This window comes from Carassius gibelio, chromosome B23 (genome assembly GCF_023724105.1).
Source record: "Carassius gibelio isolate Cgi1373 ecotype wild population from Czech Republic chromosome B23, carGib1.2-hapl.c, whole genome shotgun sequence".
Taxonomy (NCBI): Eukaryota; Metazoa; Chordata; class Actinopteri; order Cypriniformes; family Cyprinidae; genus Carassius; species Carassius gibelio.
The window spans coordinates 10,188,094-10,212,705 of NC_068418.1; the positions used below are offsets into that span (position 1 = coordinate 10,188,094).

Consider the following 24,612-nt stretch of genomic DNA (forward strand, 5'->3'; position numbering starts at 1 on the left):
CATTTTAGTTTACCATAAATGGTTTTCTGCACATTCAGCCATACAATTGACCCATATTTCAAAGAAAACAGAAGTAATGAAATCATATTTAAAGAAGTGCTTAAGTCCTACTTAAGTGGGTCAAAAGGCTCCCAAATTCTGCTAATTGTATTTAATATAAAAATGACTTAATTGTAAATAATTTGAAAATATCACAATCAGTACATTCTTTTGAAGTATATTATTTCTGGAATAAGTACTCTTTTTAAAAGATATGCTAAAGTGTAAATACTTCTTTCTCACAAGTGTATTTGCTTGTAAAAAAAACCTGAAAGCATAATGCCTCTGCTGTGAGGCGAATATGTGTTTTTACAAAAACCACATGTTCCCTGAAAACCACTGTAAAGTTTAATGCTTCTGAACAGCTGTACGCCGTGACCTCATAAGAGAGATTGAGAGCTCGGGAGAGTCATATTGTCAAAATAACCACAACGAAAAAACCCACCTGCTCCCCTCTCTTCCACTGCTCTGTCTCCGCTCACTTTCTTTCTCACAAAAACTACACTGGAACAAGCTACTGTTTCCAACAGGAAGTGATGTAACATAGCACAACAATATTGTTTTTAGCATTAAAGGCAATAATCAGATGCGCTCTTCCCAACATTATTATCATATCTAATGGTTTTAGTAGCTTCAGTATAGTTAACTACTTTTTTATGAAATAGAAACTCGTAGCATAGCTTCACGACTTCAGATTGTGTCTAGCGCGTAACTTGACAAGCTACAGTTTCAGATGAGCTTCCCAACAGTCTCCACTCTTTCTAAAACACTATAAAGAGATTTCATGTCAGATTTTCTATCCTTTTAATTAATTTTATTTGTAAGCCATCAACATACTATCACAGGGTGTACGCTGATGAGACAGACCCCCTATTAGCCTCTGAGCTATTTTGGGAAATCTGTGTAATCCACATGCAACACACATTTCAGCTATTCATCCTTCTGTTATGAAGCTGTCACTGCACCTAACACACTGTTGCACTTTACTGGCTCATAGGAAACACACACACACACACACACGTATAGTGGATAGTGCTGATCAAGCAGGCTGCTGACAGTAGGATGAATGCAGTGGCCTTTGGTGGGGAGAGAGGCGAAGGTAAAAGGTGCTAAATCACGTCTGTTTTGGCGCTTTGGGGAGCTTATGGATGAAACTCCCGTCGCGGAGCACATTCATTCATTTCCCACCCCTCACCGCCCTCAGCTGCCCAATTGCACACTGTATGAATATGATACACACACAGACACACTCAGACTAACAATGCTGTTGGAGTCGTTGTGTTTAGTTTTTACAAATAACCCATCAGTGCTGGAGTAGCTACTTGGACAAACAAGTAAGATGTTGTGAAAAAAACCCCAGCATGGCTCATTTATTTGATTAAAAAACATAATACTGTGAAATATCATTACAATTAAAATATTTTATAAAAAAAAATTATTTCAGTGATGCAAAGCTGAATTTTCCATCATCATTACTGCAGTCTTCAGTGTCACTGATTTGCTGGTTTAGAAACATTTATTTTTATTATCAACATTGAAAATAGTTGTTCATTTATGGAAACAGGTATATTTATTTCCAGTATTGAATAGAAAGTTTAAAAAAGAACAGCATTTCTTTGAAATAATCTTTACTGCCCTTTTTGATCTATTTAACGCTGATGAATACAAATATTAAATTATTTTTTAAAACTGAAAAAAAAAACCTATTTTTTTAAGAAATTTTGTATCTTCAGTAGTAATAATAAACATTTATTTTATCATGAGATTTTATCCCGACTTTCAATTGTTTCACTTCAGTGAAAGGTTGGAATTTTTGTGAAACTTTTTTAAGTGAAAGATCAAAAAGATCAGCAATGCAGATTAATTTTCACAGCCGCCTTTGTTCACCTACACTAATGCTGCCAATATTAATTCAATAAATTTAATTCAATAAAGTACATGTGAAATGTAAAATAATAAAAATAACATTGAAACACATTATCTAACAATATTGACATAATTAAGTTTAGGTGGAAACACTCTATGAGTGTCACTTCATATCACTGAAAATGACCGGCTCTCGTGAATCTCACAGAAACTGCATGTGTGATGGCTCTTGGTGCTATATAAACCTGGCTGGGATTTTCATTAGGGAACAGAAGTGGTTTTGGAGGCAGTCTAGACCTGATGAAATTCAGCATCTGCTCTACTTCTGTTGAGCCAAACCGCTTTCCTCGGAGGAATTCTCACATTGTGCTTTAGCAGCTCTGAAGGGCCAAAATCCCCCAAACACGAAATAATTATACATATACATTTCTGTGAAATATCACATGAATGAAACCCTTATTCTAAACCTATGTTTGCATTGAATCAGAGCTCTGTCAGCTGATATCTTCAGGAAAACTGCACGTGTAATGTTTTCCCAGTGTCATCATGAGTTAGATTTAAGATCACTGTCTTCCTGGACGCTCTTTCTCTGTTGGAAACTGAGAGCAGGCACGACCCTGGAGGAAAAGTTATTACTTATTTCAACGCCCTGAACCTCACACATTGCATTTTAATTGAATAATATTTATATAGTATGTATTTCAGTGGAGTATTCCAGAAAGTGCTTAATTGTCATGAAAACGAACAAATGATGAAAAATCATAATGGTCCTAAAACAGACTTTACGTTCTAAGCATAAAATATAACTTGTTTTTATTTTGGGTTGAAATTGGCCACGTTTTCGTGTTGTGAAAGAGAGTGCCTTAAAGGTGTTTGCGCCTCCTCTCTGCAGAACGAGAGCGCAGGCGAGGAGTCTGTCCTAAAAGTGTCGACTTTTATCAAGTCTTTTTTTTTCTCCTCTCATTTGAAGTCTGTGCATTTATTCACCACTGGTAAAATCTAACCTAGAAACATTGGCCGTTATAGTTTTCAGATCAGTCTTGATACTAAGGTCAAAATAGAATTAAAACTAAAATGTCTCTGAAATGTCACTGCACGCAATCAGTTATATATTAATCCTCAAAACTATCTCCATTCCTTTCTCCGTGTTCCCAGTTCTCATCTGTCTGTATTCAGTGTCTTTTCTGTCTTGATTCAATCTGTCTAGGCTCAATTCTAGTATGTGTGTGTGTGTGTGTGTGTGTGTGAGAAGGACAGAGCGAGACAGACAGGGAGGAAACAGTGGGCGCCCTGCGCAGTCGTCACATCAGCCCAAAGGCCTAGGAGCAGGAGAAAGACATCTTAGAGGCCACGCTGAGTTAGCGCTTTCTCCCAGCAGTCCGTCTGTGTGTCTGGGAAAGTGTTATTACTTTTATTACAGAGTCCCAGAGAGGAATGGAGATCATATCAGAGCATGTAGCAGGGCAGGATGTGAAACACTGATGTCAGGCCCCTCTCGACCGAGCCATGGTCTGAGCGCTGACATTCACTGGACTGAATTAGAGCAAGGTTACAGGTGCAGACTGATTCAAGTTATACGGCTGAGCTTGTTTCTAAGCATTTAAACTCATCAACCTCCTCCTCATACACATGCAAACACACACACACACACACACACACACACACACACACGTGCGCTTCCCACAGCAGCCACAGCATCACTGCAGCACTTGAGATGAGTCTGATCAAATTCTGAGAACTCAGAGCAACAGATATTTGTTTTCTGATGATGGAGATTTCTTCAGAAATGTGCAGGGTGGAGCCATTTCAACCTTTACAGAGATTCTCCCCTGTGTGTATCGACTGCATACAGATCCAGAATGATCCAGAATTCCCATGCAAACTTAATTCATGCAGTCCACTTTGAAAGTAATACTGCTGCAAGAGCTTATTGAGGATGAGAACAAAAATATATTTTTTATATCACTTTACAAATCACCCCCTACCTAAATTTAGATAAAAAAAAAAAAAATGAATACATGGTTTAGGTTTCTTTCTTTCTTTCTTTCTTTCTTTCTTTCTTTCTTTCTTTCTTTCTTTCTTTCTTTCTAAATAAAAGCTTTGTAGATTTTTAAAAACTGTACCTGTACGTTGTGACATTTTCTCAGAATCAGATAATATCATCATGTTAATCTCATTGTTAATTATTCAGAAATAACTATTAACATAAAAATATTATGTAATGATACATAATCTCATTATGAGTATTAAAAAAATAATCATGGTCATTTTTTTTTTTCATTCTGATCTTCCAATCTGCAACAAATCAACCATGAGACATTTTCAATGTAAAATGTTTAAAAGTTATTCATATTTTTTCTTAATATTTTCAGGGTCGGACAATACAAGTCCAGATTCCTGATCTCATACCGTCAACCTCTCTCATCATTTCCTGTCCTCTCAACACAACTGCTACAAAGAAAAGTGGCAAAAAGGCCTAAAATAAAAATGATATTGGTGCAAGCCTTGAACAAATCAATCAGATTCCTTTCATACTATTCCAGTTTGAAATTGCCTCAATTTTCCGACATCACGGCTATGCCCTTGGCGGAAAAATGAAAACCACAGATCAATTTCAGACTAGCCTACACAAACACACACTACTTGTACACAAAATGTACACACTTTTCTAATCTGATGCTTCTGCTTCTTTCTACCTCTGTGCAGTAACAGGCTCACACACAGACATCAGTTCCACATCACACACACACACACACACACACACACACACACACACGGTGGGCAGAACAAAGGCAGACATCAAAGAACCATCAGCAGAGCTGGTCAGATCCTTTTATCCTGTTACGAGTCCAAAAATGTTCCCAGGAAAACAAATCCTGCACTCAGAGCAGCTGTCCAGCACAAACACAGACAGCACTGAGATTCAGCACAGCTCTGAGATCAGTTCAGTTGATTCACTCAATAAATTTAAAGTCCTGTGTGTCAGTGAAATGAGAGGAAAGTGACAGACTCAGACACTCTGTAAACATCCTTAATTATGTGTGTGGGCAGGTTTGTTTTCCCTCTTAAAAAAGAAAGAAAAAGAAATAAAAAGAACAGAAAGAAAGAAAAATCTTTCCAGATTTCTGAAAATGTCTCCCAAGGAACAAAAAAACTTACAATACCTCATTGTGGGAACAAGAAAAAGGCACATATCAGATCTATACATAAACAAAACAAATAAAAACAAAACAAAATAAAAATGTAATATAATAAATACTCAATCATCAAAAATAATCACAAAAAAAAAACATACCAAAAAATAAAATAAAATAAAAGATCACCAAACTACAAAACAAGACCAAAAACAAACAAACAAACAAAAAACACTCCAGACAAAATTATGTTAAACAAATAAAACAAACAACAAAACAAAACAAAAAGGTGTTAAACAACAACTAAAATAAAACTCTAAAATGTATAAAGTGTAAAAATAGATAAAGTGTAAAATAAATACAAAAATAAAAATAAAACTCTAAAAATGTCCCCCAATTAATAATAATAATAATAATAATAATAATAACAATAATAATAATAATAATAATAATAATAATAATAATAATAATAAAACCTGACAGTACCTCATTGTAGGAAAAAGAAAAAGGCATATATCAGAACTACATTAAAAAACACACAAAAAAATAAAAATGAAAAATGAAATAAAACAAAATCATTAAAAAAAATCAGCAAACAACAAAAGAAAATCATACAAAACAAAGAAAAACAATGCAAACTAATAGAAACCAAACATAAAACAATGAGCATGCATGATTGCATCATGGTGTTTTAAATGTGGGACAGGGAAACAAACAGAGCAGAGCTGATACACAGGAGCGGGCGACTTCTGTGTGTGTGTGTGTTTGTTTGAGCATGTGTGTAACTGTAGGGTCACTCAGGCATGCAAGAACACAGTCACACCTCGAGGGACACCTGCCAAGCTCTACTACACGCAAAATATACCAACACATAACATACTGATATATACAATACAAACACATCCCAGCATTCCACTCTATAGTTTGTAGGATGAATTTAAGAGTCGTGATGTGCGGTGGACTTCTGAAAAGAGGAGGACAGGCCCAGCTGACAGCACAATCAGCCAATCACAGCACAATGTAAGCACAGTTACTCCCTCACATTCCTGCCACATTAACACACTAGATGATCTCATGTTTCAAGATATTTATTTTATGCTGTCATTTATTTTCTTCTGTATTTAAAAAGGCAGAGTTAATGACTCAACATACCAAAGCCCATGCTATAATAATGGCCTGCTTTTAATACTTTAGAATGTGTGGGTAAATCATGGTCATATAAGATTGTGTGTGTCTGTGTGTAGTGTGCCTATAAACTACAGGCTGTAGTCTGCTCATAAACACACACACACACACACACACACACACATGATCAGGTAGCTATTGGCCAAAAAATAATGTCCCACTCTGGCAGGACAGATTGTGTAATTATATCACAGTCTGGAAGAAGAGAGAGGAAAAGAGGAAGAAGTGTAGCCTGATAGATGGAAAGATGTGTGTGAACAGAGATAAAGGAGAGAGAGAGAGAGAGAGAGAGAGAGAGAAAAAGAAACAACCGATAAAGTGACAATCACACAGTGATTCAGCATGACAAACACATCACCAAGCAAAGAAAATAGTGTGGTGAAGAGGAAACAGATCACGACTGGATGGAGAACAGGACTGGGTTGATGCATCACTAGAATAAAGCATGCAACTGGACTCTTTTTTCATTATACTATATTATATTAAAATACAGTAAAACAGGAATATTGTAAAATATTATTGCAATTAAAAAAAAAAAATCTTACTGACCCCAAATTATAGTGTATCTGGTTAGACCATGAACATTTAATAAAAAAAATGTTACATGCTACTACATTTAATATTTTCTTACAGTATATACAGTACAGCACAACAAAGTAACATGTACAAACTATGCTCCATCTATCTGTCTTCATCCCACACAGTGTCCAAAGCGCTCCTACTGCCTCGGCGCAAACCCACAGCACTTAAAACTGATCAACTGTGAGCGATGTGACTCATGTTGTGGTGATATAAGCATGCATCTTCATGTTAATCATTTGCTACAATCCTGGAGCACAATGGTGTGTGCGTTTTACACGAGATTACACTCAGTTCATGGAAATCAAGCATGTTTTAATGGAAATGCAGAGAGACAGCAGTGCTTAGATTAAGTCCTCTTTTAACGGGAGTTAGAGTTGTTTTATCACTCTGTACAGGATTCACAAGATTAAGAGGTGAAAGAGGTTTATATTTAATACCCATAATTCACATTTGGGTGAATGTAAGTAGTGGTAAAAACAGTTCTGATCCGCTTTTTTTTTTCAGCGACCTGTTGGGCTGGACTTGAACTTCTATATCTGACCGGACAGATTAACAGCGCAAGAACCAGGACAGACACAGAGGTGTTACACAAGAGCTCAATAATGTTAACAGGTGCACACACAGAAAACAGACTCCCTCTCTCTCTCTCTGATTCAGCCATTGCCTCCTCCATGACACAAAGCTATGATCACATCCTGTTACCCATCATCCCTCTCTCTCTCACCCTCTGTGCCCGAGGCCCACATTAACCACGGCAAATTGCCCAGCCATAATTACAGCTCACTCTCCGCCGTGCCGTTATGCTTTGGGTCAGTTCAGCGCTTAGATTTCAGAACCACTCTCTCCTGGACGGCAAGAGAGCACTTCAAATGACAATTTAAAGGTCTCGGCTTTTAAGCAGCCGATCAGAGTAATTTTCCACAATTTTTTCTTTCCTCGATTCCATATGTGCTTCTGTGAGTGTGCAGATACAAAGAAAAGAATCAAATAAGTGTAAAATATCTATCTATCTATCTATCTATCTGTCTGTCTGTCTGTCTGTCTGTCTATCCATCTATCCAAAGGTGTTGGGACACTTGTTTCTCTGACACATAAGGTCTATAAAATCATGCAGCTAGGCATGCAGTCAGCATTCTGAAGAACTCCGTGAATTCAAGCATGGTACTGTGGTACTAATGCCACCTTTGCGGCAAGTCAGTTTCTGCTGGACAGGGGTGTAAACCATGCCACCACCAGACACTGGAGCAGTGGAAACCTGTTCTGTGGAATGACAAACCACACTTTTCTGTTCGGGTGATTTGCGGTTCTGGGTTTGGCAGATGCCAGGAGAACATTGGCTGCTTGACTGTATTGTGCCAACTGTACAGTTTGGTGGAGGATAATGGTATGGGGCTGGTAATTAAAAATTACCCCACGATTTACTCACCCCCAAGCTATCCAAAGGAGTATGAGACTTTTTCTACTTTCAGATGAATACAGTCGGAGTTATGTGAAAAAATATCCAAACTTCCGAACTTTATAATGGCAGTAAATGGGGGTCAAGATTTTGAAGACCAAAAAAGTGCATCCATCCATCATAAAAAGTGCTGCACACAGCTGCAGGGGTTAATAAAGGCCATCTGAAGTGAATCAATTCGTTTGTGTCATAAAAATATCCGTTTAAAAATTTATAAACTGTAATCTCTATCTTCTTTCTCATGGACAAGCATAGGGAAACTACATTTTATGGTTTATATGGATGTTTGGATGTTTTACATACACAAACACATAGATTCGCTTTCGACACATTGAAAGCCTTTTTTAACCCTCCGGAGCCGCATGGAGCAATTTTTATGATGGATGGATGTACTTTATTGGACTTCAAAATATCAACCCATTCACTGCCATTATAAAGCTTGGAAGAGCCTGGACATTTAAAAATGTAACTCAGATTATAATTGTACAAAAGAAGATAGTCATATACACCTAGAATGCTATGCTTCCAACATTAAGAAAACAGTTCGGGAAAGACCCTTTTCTATTCCAGCATGACTGTGCTCCTGTTCACAAAGAAAGGTCCATAAAGAAATGGTTGGATGAGTTTTGAATGATCCACATGGAGTCCTGACATAAAGGCCTTTGGGATGAACTGAAACAGGGATTGAAAGCCAGGTCTTCTCATTCAACATCAGTACCTGACCTCACAAATGCTCTACTAGATGAACAGGCAGATCTCTCTGTCTGTCTGTATGTCCATACACCCATCCAAGCATGAACTTTCCATGCTTCCCTCAAAGCAAAGTGTTTTCATCAAAGCATTAATCTGAATCTATCTCTTTTGCTCTCATTCTGTGAAATTATACTCAAATATGAGAGCGTGAGTTACAGAGAAATGCAACACATCAGGCTGCACGTGCACACGTGCCATCTCCCCCCCCCCACATCTATTTGCTCGCCCCGTGAATTCTTTCAGCGCTTCATCCATCCATCTGTCAATATCCGCGGTTAAGAGGGAGAGAGAAGGCATTATGATGAAAAATAAATGATGTGATGAAAGTAAACGAAAGCTGCAGAACTAAAGACATAAAGGAATGAAATGTGGATGAATATCTAGCAATGTCCAGTGCCAACAGCTCATCTGACTAATGGGAAATGTGTATATATGACAACTGTACATTACCGCAGCTGCATTTTTAGCCCTACACATTGAAGAAGAATCTTAAAAGCAGCAAAATAGAGAACAGCGCTTATGAAATATCAAACTTTGCATGTTAAACCTTATCTGAAATTATCCAATACACAAAATAACAACTAAACCTTTGGAGACAAAATGAGAATTTGGATTTCATCACCTCGCAGCCTTTCTCAATAAAAACAGTGTTCACGCTTATTGAAAACACATTACAAACACAGAACCATTATTGGGCAAGCTATTCAAAACAGCTCTCGCTAGGTTTGCAAGCAATCATTTTCAGCACAAATCAACCGAGCTTCAAAGTTCATGCGTAGCATAAAATGTTAATTGATTTATGGACACATTAACCTTGCATTTTAAATGTTTTTTTTTTTTTCAACTTGCACAAACACACTGTTGCTAAATGAGAAACCCGCTATAGTAGCACGCACCTATCTGAGCGATCTCTGAAGAGGTTAGCATTTCCTGCAACAGGCATAGTAGATTACAGGCACTTATCTGAAGTTCCTTGCTACTTCATTAGCCCAGAGTCGAGACCCTTTATCGCTACTTAAATCTATTAAACAATTATGTTATCAGCAAGTGAGAGAAAGAAGGGTTTTGTGGGAGATTTTTGCCTTCGAGCACATATACTCATGCACACCCACGTACTCTCAGACACTTGAAAGGCTTATATTTAGTACCTTGACAACAACAGAGTGCATATTCTGCTCATGTTGCCCTCTCTAACTTATCCTGCCTCGGTTTCCTCACTCTTTCTTTCTCTCGTTATCACTCTGGGCTTCGAGTCAATTTGAAACTGTAAGAACAAAACATTCTAAGCAGAATTTGTTAAATAAATATTCCAAACTTAATTGGCCCTTCACACACAAAAGACGAGACACAAAATAGACACAAACACAGGGTTTAGGACTGGCCATATGTCCTCTAGTCCTGCTGTCACCCTTCATTATACTCTGCCAGATGTCTGTATGTGGTTTAGTAGCAACAGTAGAGTTTAATCTGATCCCCTACAGTACACCGAAAATATTTTTGTAGAGGATGTTCAAAGGAAACAAGTTAACATTTTAGATTATGGAAGACATATTCACAATTATACACTTTCAGTGTGTCATGGTTTGTACCACTTGCAAATGCACTGAGTAGTTATTAGTTTTCCCAGAGCCATAAATTCAAAATTAAGTTTTGTACAATAAACTACAGTACTTATGATCTACTGAGAATCTCTTGAGAACCACTGTGGTACTTGTTTTACCTCTTTAGTAACCTCTCTTGTTCAGTGAATTAATTCAGATACTTTCCGAACCATTCAGACTGATTCATTTAAAAGAACTGATTCAAATGACTCAAAAATCATTGAAGTGCCCCTATATTATGGAATTGTGAAAATTACTGTTTATGCCGTGTGTAACACAGCTCTAAGTTATAAATCTGAAAGTGCACTGTGTATAAAGTTATTGTCTCTGAAAAGAAAGAGTCGACTCTGAATCATTGAAACAAGTCGTTTTTTAAACAAATCCCATGCCATTTCATGTTGGTGTCAACATGAAACATTAACATATTGCCCACCCACTTGTTCTTTTCCCATTGGTCTGAATCAAAATGCAAATTCATTCTTTGCCACTAGATGCCTTGGAGCGTAAAAATAGCGGTTTCTCCGGTAATGCTGTACACAAAGCAGCACTGCGCTCACAAACACTGCTTTATCAGGCATTACAGGCATGATGAAATAAAAATGAGACCATTCAGAGCAATCACTGCAAATTAGCGTCACGCAAGGAGGGGTTCGGAAAAAACTAATTGTTAAGCGAATTGTTTGGGAGTCATTGAGCAAGTAAGGTAAAAACAAATGCATATTATAAGACAATGAAAGTTTTTTTTTTGCCTTGCATGCATGTAAACCTGTTGTTGGGGACTCCCAAAACCAAAACCTGAACCTTTCATATCCCATAATAGGGGCACTTTAACTCTGATTCTGGCAACAGACACTTGCTTGATTGCTAATATATTTTCAGAGCAAATATAATGCTGTATTTTAACACTGCCACTAATACAGAAAGCTACTCCTTAGTTTAAAGAACAGCTACACTTCTACCTCACTACTGAGAAATGTAGATAAACTAATAAGAGCCGAACACTAGAGCCTCACGTGGCTGATCCATAATGAATTTCTGCAGGGACAGATTCACTGTAATCATCTAGACTGTCGCCACAGTGGCATTTCTGGAACAGTGTGTGGCCTTTTATTGACAAAGCTTAGTGTCTCCCACTGACAAATCATTGAGAATAAGATAGGTGACAAAATCAATGACTCGCTCTCTCTCGCTCTCTGTCTATGTTTAAACAGCAAAGATGGTGGAAGATCGGATGAATCGAAAGGTTGGAAACAGGTTGTTCAACCGGTCAATGGGTAAAGGTGGACAAAAACGAAAAGAGAAATTTAGTACTTCTGTAAATCTAATTCATATCCAAGGAGTTAAGAGTACTTTACTACGGTAGTTATAACATGAAATAAACATGAATGAACATCAGAAGGTTATCTCATTTCAATCATTGAATTATGTCAATATAGGCCAAAGTCCAATGATGTTAATCTATTCTCCTGTCTGGTCTGTGTGTCGTAAAAAATGAAAGATTCAGCATTATGATTGGTCAGATTGCTTGTCAATCAAACTTCTTGTGAGGGGTCAATTGGAGGAGTTTAAAAGAAGAAATAATAACATTATGACACAAATATGTTGTAAGTATGAAACCTAAAACACAATTGCAAGATAGTCATAATTGAGAGAGTTGCAATTGTGAAATATTAAATGTACAGTCACATGTTCTATATATATATATATATATATATATATATATATAAAACATCACATTTGGGAAATACAGGTTTCCCAAATAAAGTTTTTTCCCTCCTAAACATATTTTCAGGCTATTGTTTCAATATTCCTGTGGTTTTTAGGGAAGATCACTTCTGTTACAGATCCAAACATGACTTTTGATACATTATATGAGAAAAAAACAATGGCTGGAATAATAAAACAGCACAGCGTTAAGTTCTTCCTGTCATTCTAGTGACCACCATTTCCTCCCTTTTTTTCCTTTTCAGCCACCTCTGTTTCTTTACCACGCCACCTATTTGGACGACAAACACTTGACCCAAATATGTTCAAAATGCACAACAACAACCCCATTAGACTATGAAATGTGTTTGAAATCAAAAAGGAATGTGAGGTATAGGTGAATTCAGAATAAAAGAATAAAAAAAACAGACCATGGCAACACCGACGCACTGAATTAATTTGCAGGTGACTGTTTTCTCTTCTTCGTAACACCACCTGTCTTTTGAATTTTCATAACCTGTGTTTCAGGACGGCCCAGGGGGCATCCAGCTGACCTAACATAAACCATGAAAGAGATTATGAAATTTATATAACCGCCACAGAGATCCGATGGGGATTACCGTATGTGAGTTCAGTGTTCTGTGCAGTTTTATGAATTAAACCGCACAAACCCTCCACATTGGATTATTCAGATTATTCACACTCAATTTACTGTAGGGGCTGTATTGTTTTAATAATAAATCAATATTAACAGATGGTCTGATGTTTAATAAGGCAAAAACGGATGACTGGTTATGAGCAAACAGATTTTTTATTTTTTGGTTAAAGACTCTCTCCCTTCCTCTTCATCTACCTTCCATGCTTCAGAATTTGAAAAAAGATATGATGATTACACTAAATTCTGAGTGAACAGATGGTTTGGCTTTTGGGAAAACTGCCATTTTTAATGGCTTCCCTCAAACCGATCCGATTGGGTGTCTTGTTGAAAAGATCGCTCCATTTTTTTTTGCAGTTTAGAGGTTATCTCATTTAGACTAATGGCTGAATAATGGCTTTGGTCTAATACTAGAGGCTAAGGTTTGTTCGGCCATCCGTTTAAGAAATGCCAACAAAAGAGGGAATTAAAGCAAATAGCCTGCATTTTCCTGTCCATTTACACTGCTTGTTGTACAACTGAACCATAACTGTGCCTCATACATGTAATTATGGTAATTAGGGTTTAGGCAGTTATGTACACAAGCCCACATCTGTGTTGATCTTCCAGGGAAGATGTTGAGCTATATTAGCTGTGCTCAAATTACACACTGTGCAAGGGTTGCCATGTAATTCAGATAAGCAGACCTGAACTGTGATTTTAAACTGACAGCGTCTAGATGTTGAAAATAAAGCGATTTCTGGGTTCCTGGACTAGTATTTCCCTCAATAATGAACAAAATATATATTGTATTATTGTATTATATATATTGTAAATTTCGTTATCGGTTTACACTGCATTTTCAACATGCTTTCTGTCAAACTCAATGTGTGATGTGCTGCCAAAGCGTTATGCTGACCTACAACAACCTACTTTACAAGACCACCAGATCACCAACCTACAAATGCTTATAAATGTGGTTTTAAAATAAATATTGTCCTTCTCACCTTTCTATTCACACTGAGGGCACATTTGAAGAGAGTTTAAGTTTCTCACAGTTATTTGACTCAGATGTGTGCGTATATGTGTGAAACAAAGTGAGGAGGACAGATATATACAGTAACAGGAGAGGAAGTGAGAAATAACACACTAGTAATGAATACAGAAAGTAGCTTAATCACCTTTTGCATGCCATCACTGAAAATCGCTTCTCTAGGGCAACAAATACTCCTGTACTCCCATATTTTTAATAATCCAAATGCAGGGAAAGACAGGGCAGGATGGAGACACACGTAGCACATCAAGACGTTTAACACTGGACAATGGAACATAGGCCAGACAACACTTTAAATACAGGACTAAACAAGGTAATGAGACACATCTGAAATGTGACAATCACACATGGGAGAAACTGGTTTACGGGGAGCATGTGGGGGAAAAAAAACACAACAAAACAGGTCCATGACCCTGACATATCACCCCTCAAGGAAGGCACGTCCTTGCGCTGTAGATACAACAAAGGAAGGGACTGGTGGGAACTTGGAATCTATACATTAACCCCATTATATATATACATTTAAATAACAAAAATAGTATATATATATATATATATATATATATATATATATATATATATATATATACACACATTTAAATAACAAAAATGTAATATATATACATTTAAATAACAAAAATGTAATATATATATATATATATTAGGGGTGTCACAATTCTCCAAATCCGCGATTCGATTGCATTTTCGATTCTAAGGTCATGGTTCAATTCGATTCTCGATTTTTACATTTATTCTCTTTAAAGCACAGATTGTCATTTTTCAAACTAGACTTTTATGTAATATAATATCTGACCTTTGTTTGCAATGTACCACATTACACTGTCAAATTTAAAACTTTTATTAACAACATAATGTAACAATAACTTATATCTTTAGTCAATTGAAAACTTAAAATAAACTGCCATCCAGTTTCTCTTTTGTAAGTGCAGTCACAAAAGATGACATTCAAGTTCATAACAAAACAAACAAAAACAATAAAAAATGACTAAACTAACCTTCAAATATTAAGATGTATCTATTTAAAAGATTAAAGATAAAACACTTGTTAAACACTTCACTGTCATTCATTTAGATTTATTTATTTATATATATATATATATATATATATATATTATGTATGTACAGTATGTGTGTGTGCATCATTACAGTCTGTAAAATATGTGTATCTCTTATTACAAGACTGCAATCACTAGCAATCAGAAGAATTCCAGTTAATCAAGTATCTACAAAAGATCTACTCTATAAACAATGCATTAAATTACATTAAAGACAAAAATAAATTAAACAAGCAAAAGAAATGATTACTCGCATGTATCTGGTCCACTGATGAAGTCATGGGTCAAGTTAAGTGAATTATTACTAATTTTCTAACAGGCGTCGAATACTGACTTTAGGAAAAGGGGAATAACCAATGACATTTGAGATAACAACTAAAACAGCAAGCCCCGCCCCACGACTGACAAAAATAAAATTGTTCGCGCGAGCAGAGGTGAGATGATCGAGCGCGAGGAAGTGGGGAATGAGCATGAGCATGAAAAGCTATGATTATCATTTCAGTTTATGTTTATAAATATATATATATATATATATATATATATATATATATATATATATATAAGAAAAATGATATTTAATTTAGAATTACATATGCTCTACTTTTGTTTCAGAAGCTGCATCGGAATCGTAATATATTTACAGACTAAAACAGTTTGGTTATCAGCATTCTTCAAAATATCTTCCTCAAACGCAATAAAGGCATAAGGTTTGAAACAACATTAGGTTGAGTAAATGTAAATGTAAATAAACAGATTTTCTATTTTTGTGAAACTATCGCCAACTATTTATTAAATTGAAATGATAGCCTACTCAAAATATAATATAATAATAAAATAATAATATTATTTTCTTATTAATTTAACTGTTGAATAAAATCTTTTCCAAATTTGCACTTATTCATGCCTGGGGTGATAACTTTATGAGACAAAAGCTATATGTATAATTGTAAGGGCTATCCTTGCCATCTTCGCGCTCTTGCAAACTGGATGCTCTGACTTGCCGTAGAGTCCTTGTAGCCATGAGAGGTGTGTCCATGTAGATGAGTAAATAAATCTGCATCTTAAGTGGCGTGTCGCGTTAACTTAACGTCTGTCGGCGTGTGGCGTTATTTTAACGCGTGGTGGCGTCTGGCGTTTACTTATCGCGTAACGGCGCTTATTTAACACCTGGCGGCGTTATGAAAACGGCGTTTTAAAATTAATACGGCGTTGAAAAGCACGCGTTTTCTGGTCCACTTGGCTTTCCATACGCGCGAGGGCTTTTATTGCGCGCAGAGTACATGTCACGCGCGCGCGAGAGTTTGAAATGAGCTCGCGGGCTCCCGTTTCTTCGCATCCGATTCAGTTTTCCTCTCGCGGAAGCCATATAGCGTGCGCGCCAGCATCAGTTGAATGCTCAGTTATTTTTGTCATTGATTTGCCGTCATACAACATGGGGGCGTGGCAGCATCGACGATTCCATTTTTTAATTCGAAGTTCGAGACTGTGACTTAATTTCGATCGATTTCGATTTAAAATCGAAATCGTGACACCCCTAATATATATATATATATATATATATATATATATATATATATATGTATACATGTAAATTGAACTTTAAAAAGTCTATGCATGACCTGGTGTTTTATTCATATCTGAAATGAGGGGATGTGAATGTTAAACATGCTAAAGCGCTAAACACTCTCGTGCAGTCTATGTTTTATTTATATTTATATATGGTTTATGTGTGTTTTTCCAAGTCATTTCCAGGTAATAAATAAAGTATCTGAATGATGCAGCGCTAACTGACATAGCATTTATTACAGTAATCTATAAAAATGTAACAATATATTTTCTGCCTTGTTCTGTGATAAAAAGCATAAGAGAGAGAGAGAGAGAGAGAGAGAGAGAGAGAGCGAGAGAGCGAGTGAGCGAGATCCAGAGCGAGAGAGAGAGAGAAATGCCCGATCTGCAATAGATTTTTGTGCCTAGTTCAGTCACTTAGAATTAGAGGACGGTTTTGTGGGGAGGAGACGTTTTTCCTGTTTATGAGAAAGTTGTTTACATTCGTCAGATTGGGCCCTGGAGGCTTTGAAGCTTGTCTCCTGATAGCCATTAGCACTGGCCATTTCATTTCCCTCTCGGTCAAGGCCACCTCTACGGCCCCAGTATCCAGGCAACAGCATGAAGACACAACAAGGGTCATCGATGAGCAAGAAAAGCAGACCTCAGATGCCCCACAGCTGCCTTACAAGTCATTAGAGACTGTAGCAGACAGCAGAGTGTCTGTGTGGTTAGAAATACTCTAAGTGTGTGAGTGTCTGTTTGATGGTTCCTGTTTGGAAACTTTGCAGGAGTTTGATGGACAGTGTTTAGGAGGATGAAAGAGTTACACTCAACCGTGCAGAGATGGAGAAACCACAACTCACTGGAGGAGTGCGTTTGATAGCTTACCTGACAAAGAGGAAATGATTGCTTGTCCAGACAACCAGTGGAGATGCACATACCACATGCACTGAGGAGAAACAAAAACAATAAATTGAGTCACTATTTGCATATGCAACTAGAATTGACTACTTGAAATTATATTTTTTGCCAAATGAAGAATAAAACTAAAGCTGGGAACACTTTAGTATAGGGAACAGTTTACCTCGGTTTAGATCACTATTACCTGGTCGCTTATTAGCAAGTATATTAATGACACATTGTCTGTTTATTAGTACATATTCTGCATGACCAAATTCTACATCCTTAATCCCACCAAAAACTAGAACTTGAAAACTACCGTACTAACTATTACTAAGCAGCAAGTTAGGAGTAAACTGAGGCAAAAGTTCTAGTTAATAGTGAGAATTAGATCTTAAATTAAAGCCAAATATTGTGTTGATTATGGTTTCAACATGTCACTTACTTTACAGCCAAACTGCCAAACAATGCTTCTCTTTTAACTAATTCAATTACAATTGGATCTTACAATATTAAATAGTGACCAACAATATTTTATGATTTTTTTTTTCTACAATACAACTTTGTTGTGAATATATGTCTCTCTAAGTAAAAGTACACATGACATGTGGAAGACAAAATAGACAAAATTGCCACAATTCTACAATCTATAATTTTGAGGCCACATGTTATTAATTAATTCCCTTGTTTTAGTTAAACTGTAGCCACAAATTAGTAATGAATTTCCACAATTTATGAATTCCTGACTTTGTTCCTTTTCACAGTCACAATTTAAATAAACTAGGGAATTAATAAGTTGTGGCCACAATATCTTGTTTCCATGTCATGTGTGGGGCTTGGTAAAAAAAAAGTATAAATTAAATTAAATTAAATTAAATTAAATTAAATTAAATTAAATTAAATTAAATTAAATTAAATTAAATTAGGGTTAGGATTAGCCCTAACCCTAACCCTAACACTAAATTAAATAAGATTAGGGCTGTGAGTCTTAAGCATTAACTTAATAAGTTATGTAAAAATAATGCAATTAAAATATTTCAACACAGTTAAGGCACTAGCCCCACCCACAGACAAGTTACATCATCTTACATTTCATACAGTTCCCTGTTGACAAAAACTAGGGGTGTAACGATTCACTCGTTTTCTCAAACCCTGTCGATTCATACGCATCGATCTTGAAACATGATTTTTGAATCGTAAATCACCGATCTTGGACAGTAATGGATTCAAAATGCTAAGAATCGAAATTAATCGCGATTTCTATAGCGATTCAATGCTTTCAAAATGTATACACATTAAATTGCTACACGCTCAAATTAATGGAGACCTTGAAGAGTGTTCATGAATCGTTCCTCTTATCTTTCCTTCACGCGCTCCACTGTTTACCGCCTGAGACTGTCACAGGATTGGGCTAGTGCTCCGTTTGTCCGTTTGTGTTGAATTATGCAGTGCTAATTGACATTTATTACAGTACAGAAACTATAAAGTATATGTTCTACCTTATTCTGTGCAGAAAATGTAAATAATTGCTAAATAAATGTAGCCTAGTATATAAAACAATCATAAATTTGCCATTAGGAAAAAAATATCGATTACAAATGATTGATTATTGTCCAGCAGTGTATTTGATTTATTACAGCTAATTAAAATTAATTAAAAAGAAGATTATTCCTTGTAAATAATAATAATAATAATAATAATAATAATAATTATTATTATTATTATTTTTATTATTATTATTATTATTATTATTATATAGGCTACATACATAAAATGATCGTATTTGACATTTCTGTCACTTCTGAAATTATGGCTACACCCCTGGTGTGACAAAATGTTAGCTTAGGCTCTTTTTTAAAAACTTGGCTTACATACATTTTTACGTACGCCATGTCGCATCATTAAACTAACATTTAACAAATGGACAAATTTGTTTCTTTTTTTCTTTTCTTTTTTCTAACCTCTACTGCTTTTTCTAAATGCTACTGTAATTTGCCCCCTGACTAAGCATTTAAATAATTTAGTAGAAGCTTTTAAATAATCCCGTGAATGCACTTAAAGAATGCAGAATCGAATCGTTATATTAAATTTAATTGTGAATTGAATCGAATTGAATCATTCTAAATTTGCAAAAATCGTTCTTGAATCGAAACGAAAACCTATTAATCGTAATCGAATCGAATCGCTGCCTTGCCAAAGATTCACAGCCCTAGTATGTACTGTATTAGAAGAAAATACCATTTCAGTCTTTGTATTTAAAAATGTCATGTTTAATTCGACTTGTTACTTGATGCTTTTATTAAATTAATTGTGAACTTGCTAGCAATTTCTGAGTGAACTCTTGTTTCTGCACCAAATTTCTTTTCATTGTAGGAAGAATCTCTGAACCTTTGGTTAATATTTCTTGTGTATAATGTGAGGTAGGACCACCATTAATGATACTAACTTATTCTTGGCATGTTAGAGGAGGTCTTCAGACTAATTACAACTTTCTGTTTCCAGCCTAAATTTCTATACACAAGACTCTGCAATCATGCGCAACCCGTATCGTCTCATCATACAAATTTTAACAGGGCTACAGATATAAAAACACATTCCACCAATGCATAAAGGATGAAATATACATTAGTAAATGATTATCAACAACAACAGTAAAGCACACATGCCCGGCCCTGAACGGTGTGTGTGCGTTCATGTGCACAGTCCCCCGTGTCCCATTTTTCCCTTTCTTTTACTCAAGTATAGAGAGCAATGGTGCAATTTCTCTTATTTTTCAACCAAATAGATCAGAAGGGAGTCATCAAAGCCCCTCCACTGAGGATAAATCAAACAGGACACGCGAAGGGAAAGGCAAGGACACGCACATGCTCAGATAGAAGCAGGCAAAGTCACACAAAGACAAGTGTACGTATGCAAACTAGGAAGTGATGTCGCAGTGGCTAGTGGATCCACACATGCAGAGGAAGCTGTGAAGCCACACAAACAACCACACACACACACACACACATCATCATCATCATCACCTCCAGTCCTTCTGTAGGATGGAGTTTTAATGATGACAGAACAGGGAGAGAGGAAACATCCTTATGTGGAGATGCAGAAGTGGGTCTTCATGAACTCTGCATATGATGAGGTTTTCAGAGGCTTTCTTTATTCTGCAACATCCGCTCTCTTCCTACTCTCTCCTTCTATTTTTTTTCTCCACTCTCCCACAGAAAACAGTATATTTAGTAGCCCTATAATACAAGTTCTCCATAAATAATACACAGCAGGTGAGAATTCAGTTTCCATATACACTGTGCTGCCCAACCATAGATCATGTCACAGAGACATCAGCTGACATTAAAGGGATCATCAGATACAAAATTTACTTTACATGTTGTGTATACATCCGACCGACCTATAATGATAAAAATCCACACAGTGATTATTATTATTATTTTTTAATCCATATATTCTCAAATCAGACTGTTCCTAGATTCCTGTCAGAATGACGTAGTTCTGCACAGGCCCCTCCCACAATAGTTGATTGACAAGGCCGTCTTACCTTAGGCCCGCCTTAAGTGAGCTGTGATCTGTCTGTCCACCATTGTGTCAACTCCGGTGCGGGGGAAGACAAGAATGTCTCAGATTAAGCGAATGAGGTGTTTTATTGTTGGATGTAATGAACATAGCAATAATAAAATGGAATAGCAATTGGGCTGGTTTTGTTTTGCAGACCTGGCAACCCAAAACCAAGTCACTATGATATTGTGAGCCCTAAATATTAATAGGTGTATAAAACTGCGAGATTATTTTAGCAGTTTTATTGTCTGCCTAACAAAAATCCATGAGCCCAATCATTTAGAAAAGTAAAAGCACATTTACTCCTCCAGCCGCATGATTTGAGGTATTGTTTGCATCCTCATTACGCCACATTACGCTACAAAACATAATTTATTCATATGGCTAAAATCCCCACACAATATAATCAAAAAGATTCAGATGTTTGATTTTGGCACACATTATACCGGTGCTGAATTTCTGTCATTGTGATGTAGCCAATGTATTTCTGAGTTTTATTGTTGGAGCTAATTGTGTGTTGAACATCTGTGCTGATTTGCAAGTATGAGACAAATGTCAGACCATCTGCTACCCAATAGACTAATGAGAATAAAACATCTCACACACGCACGCACACACATCAATTTTCAGCCATCCTATTGTGGCTTGCATTACCGCTGTATTTTATACAACAATCCCCAGACAGCCATTCAAACATCTTTATGCGTCCAATGTGTCTTACAGAGCGATTTGATTTGTAGAGGGCAAATCAACCCTACAGCTCGAACATCACTTTTTATCCACTTATGCGGCAAATAAGATCTGTGAAATATTACTCAAACAGCTATGAAATATGGATCCTGGGCCAGTGTCCACTTTCCTGTCCATTAACACCAAAAATGGCCTCTTATACCTGAAAGGAAAGCGGCACCCATGAGGAATCGTGCCCGTGGCCAACTCACTGAAACACACGAACTCATTGAAACACATTTACTGGCAGGTTTCCTGTCTAACAGCGTCCGGCTACATGCATTATGCACGAGGTGAGAGCAGCTGAGTCTTGAAAGCAGGAATAAACATGACGTGTGAAACAGACTCCATGATAACACTCGTGTTAGCGAGCGACAATGTACTATTTCTCATTTTGTCTTTGCCTCCCTGTCTGCCTTTAATTCTCTCTACTTCCTCTAAACTAAACGAGGGTGATTCCACACCTTTATTTGTGTGCTGACAATCACATCCAAAATAGTTCATACTGTAGTTTAAAAAAAGAGAGACCTGTCTTTCAGTGAGTCGTTTTTGACTAAAAACAACTAAAAACAAAAATCCACAGGCCTTGTGGCAGATGATGAAAATTCTGCTATCATTTACTCACACCTACGTCATTCCTAAGCTATCCGACTTCCTTTCTTCTGAGGTACATAAAAGTTTTGCAGAATGTTGACAAGGGAATGAAAATCTATTGATACCACTGGCAGATATTTTTTTTTTTAGATAAGTCATGGTGGATTTCCTCTATTTTTATAATTTATATATTTTTTTTAAATACTAATCATTTGTTATTATTAAAGTGGTTATATGATGTTGCTAAAAAGAACATTATTTTGTGTATTTGGTGTAATGCAATGTGTTTAAGTGGTTTAAGGTAAAAAAAAAACAAAACCTTATTTTCCACATACTGCCCCACCTTTCTGAAATGCGTCGATTTTTACAAAGCTCATCGTTCTGAAAAGCGAGGTGTACACTGATTGGCCAGCTATCCAGTGCATTGTGATTGGCTGAATGCCTCAAGCATGTGATGGAAATGTTACACCCCTAAACATACCTGTGTGTCCCGGCTCAACGAGACAAAACCAATAAAACCCATTTCAAACAAGACATTTGTTATATCCAGTGGGGACATAATTGCTGATTATAATGACTTATACTGTCTTTTTACACATTGCGTGTGAATATTTGGGTTGAACGGTTCTAGAACAGTGTTGTAAATTAACCACTGATTTGTAGTTGTGCCCTCTTTTGGAAGACAATGCAAGGATAGTATTTTCGTGTTCACAACAAAACAGCATCGCCACAACATGGCAACAGTGAGAATAAAAGTTACGCCTTCTTTCTTTGCGTGAACATTTGGGCGGTGTTATGAAAATATTCCCACATCGTGATGCAGACGTGAAAATGAGAAATGTTGCCAGTGCAACTAAAATAAGTGTAAGCATTAGCATCACTAAAATAAATTCTAATTCATAATATTTATACTATACTAGTAAATAGCAGTTTATAATTATGTTGTGATGCTGATATAGCAATTAAAATTACTGTTTTTTTTTTTTTGGGGGGGGGGGGGGGGGGTAAAGCAAGATTTTAACAATCAGCCGTGACATGAAAATAATTATCAGTTGATCCTTCTCTGTCATTTTCAGCAGTTTAAAAAAATTACCATCTTGCATTTGTGTTCTCTGTTCTACTTGTTTTCTTTTTATCATAAAAGAATGACCTCATAACACTAGTGTTATCTATTATTTTTACTTGTTTCTTTTTATTTATTTTAAAAAGGACCCTCTATCACTAGCATTGTCTATTCTTTTTTCTATTCAATGTACTTGTTTTCTTTTTATTTAATATAAAAAACCCTTGCTATGTGCACTGCATCAGACTAACCAGGACTTGTAACCACTTTTATATATTTTTGCTCTTTTGTTGGGTTTTATTGCTTCATTTGTTAGTCGCTTTGAATAGAAGAATCTGCTAAATGACTGAATGTAATGTAATATAATATACCGGTGCAGCCCTCATGTTCATGCTGCTCTTTTCCATACACTGAAAATGAATGTTGACCAGGAATTTTAAGCTACCAAAAAAATAAAAAAGGAACACCACAACCAAACGAAACAGCAAAAGAAAAAATGTAAAGAAAAGGTGCAAAAAGAAAAGAAAAGAAAAACATACTGGAGAGAAGCTGTCAATCAAAGCAGGCAATCTCTTTTTGCCTGCTGGGATAACAGAGCATTTGATGGTCCTGTTGGCAGGATCAGTGCCACTCTGTGGTGCGAGAACAGCGCATCCCCTTGAAGGAACGCTCCAGGTTCAATACAACATAATCTCTATTGACAGCATCTGTGGCATGTTGTCGATTACTGCAGAAAATAATTTAGACTCGTCCTTTAGATTGTGAAAACAACATCATGTTTGCAGTAATGCATGTATGATGAAAGTCTATGGGACAAGGCACTTAAAGAAACTGTTTTAAATAGGATATGTTAAATGAATTATTGCCCTGAACACCCATTAATTTCCAACTCTGCTTTTGAGTATGATTTTTTTTCTTTTAGTAACCTACTGAAAGATAAAAAATCTTCATACTCAGAGTTGGAAATGAATGGGTGTTTAAACGCCAGCAAAATTAACAAAAACGATTAATTTTGTGCCCCTGCACAATTCAACTAAATACATTATAGGTGTTGCAAATAAAGGCGAGAATAAAAAAGAATGAAGATTGTTGATTGTGGCATGCGATTGGGGCGAAAGAGTTCCTTTAAA

At 36.3% G+C, this 24,612-nt stretch overlaps 1 protein-coding gene across 6 annotated transcripts in view; it reads right to left on the reverse strand.

Annotated features, from left to right (window-relative positions):
* The window catches only part of sulf2b (sulfatase 2b), a 140,728-nt gene that overhangs the window by 71,954 nt on the left and 44,162 nt on the right, over positions 1-24,612 (reverse strand). For 5 of the 6 annotated variants that reach the window (XM_052593644.1, XM_052593636.1, XM_052593633.1 and 2 more), the window contains one exon: positions 17,521-17,581. The exons of the other annotated variant lie outside the window; for it this stretch is intronic. The gene's annotated coding sequence lies outside the window, so the exon portion shown is untranslated. The remainder of the gene's footprint in view (positions 1-17,520; positions 17,582-24,612) is intronic. 6 annotated transcript variants of the gene reach the window in all.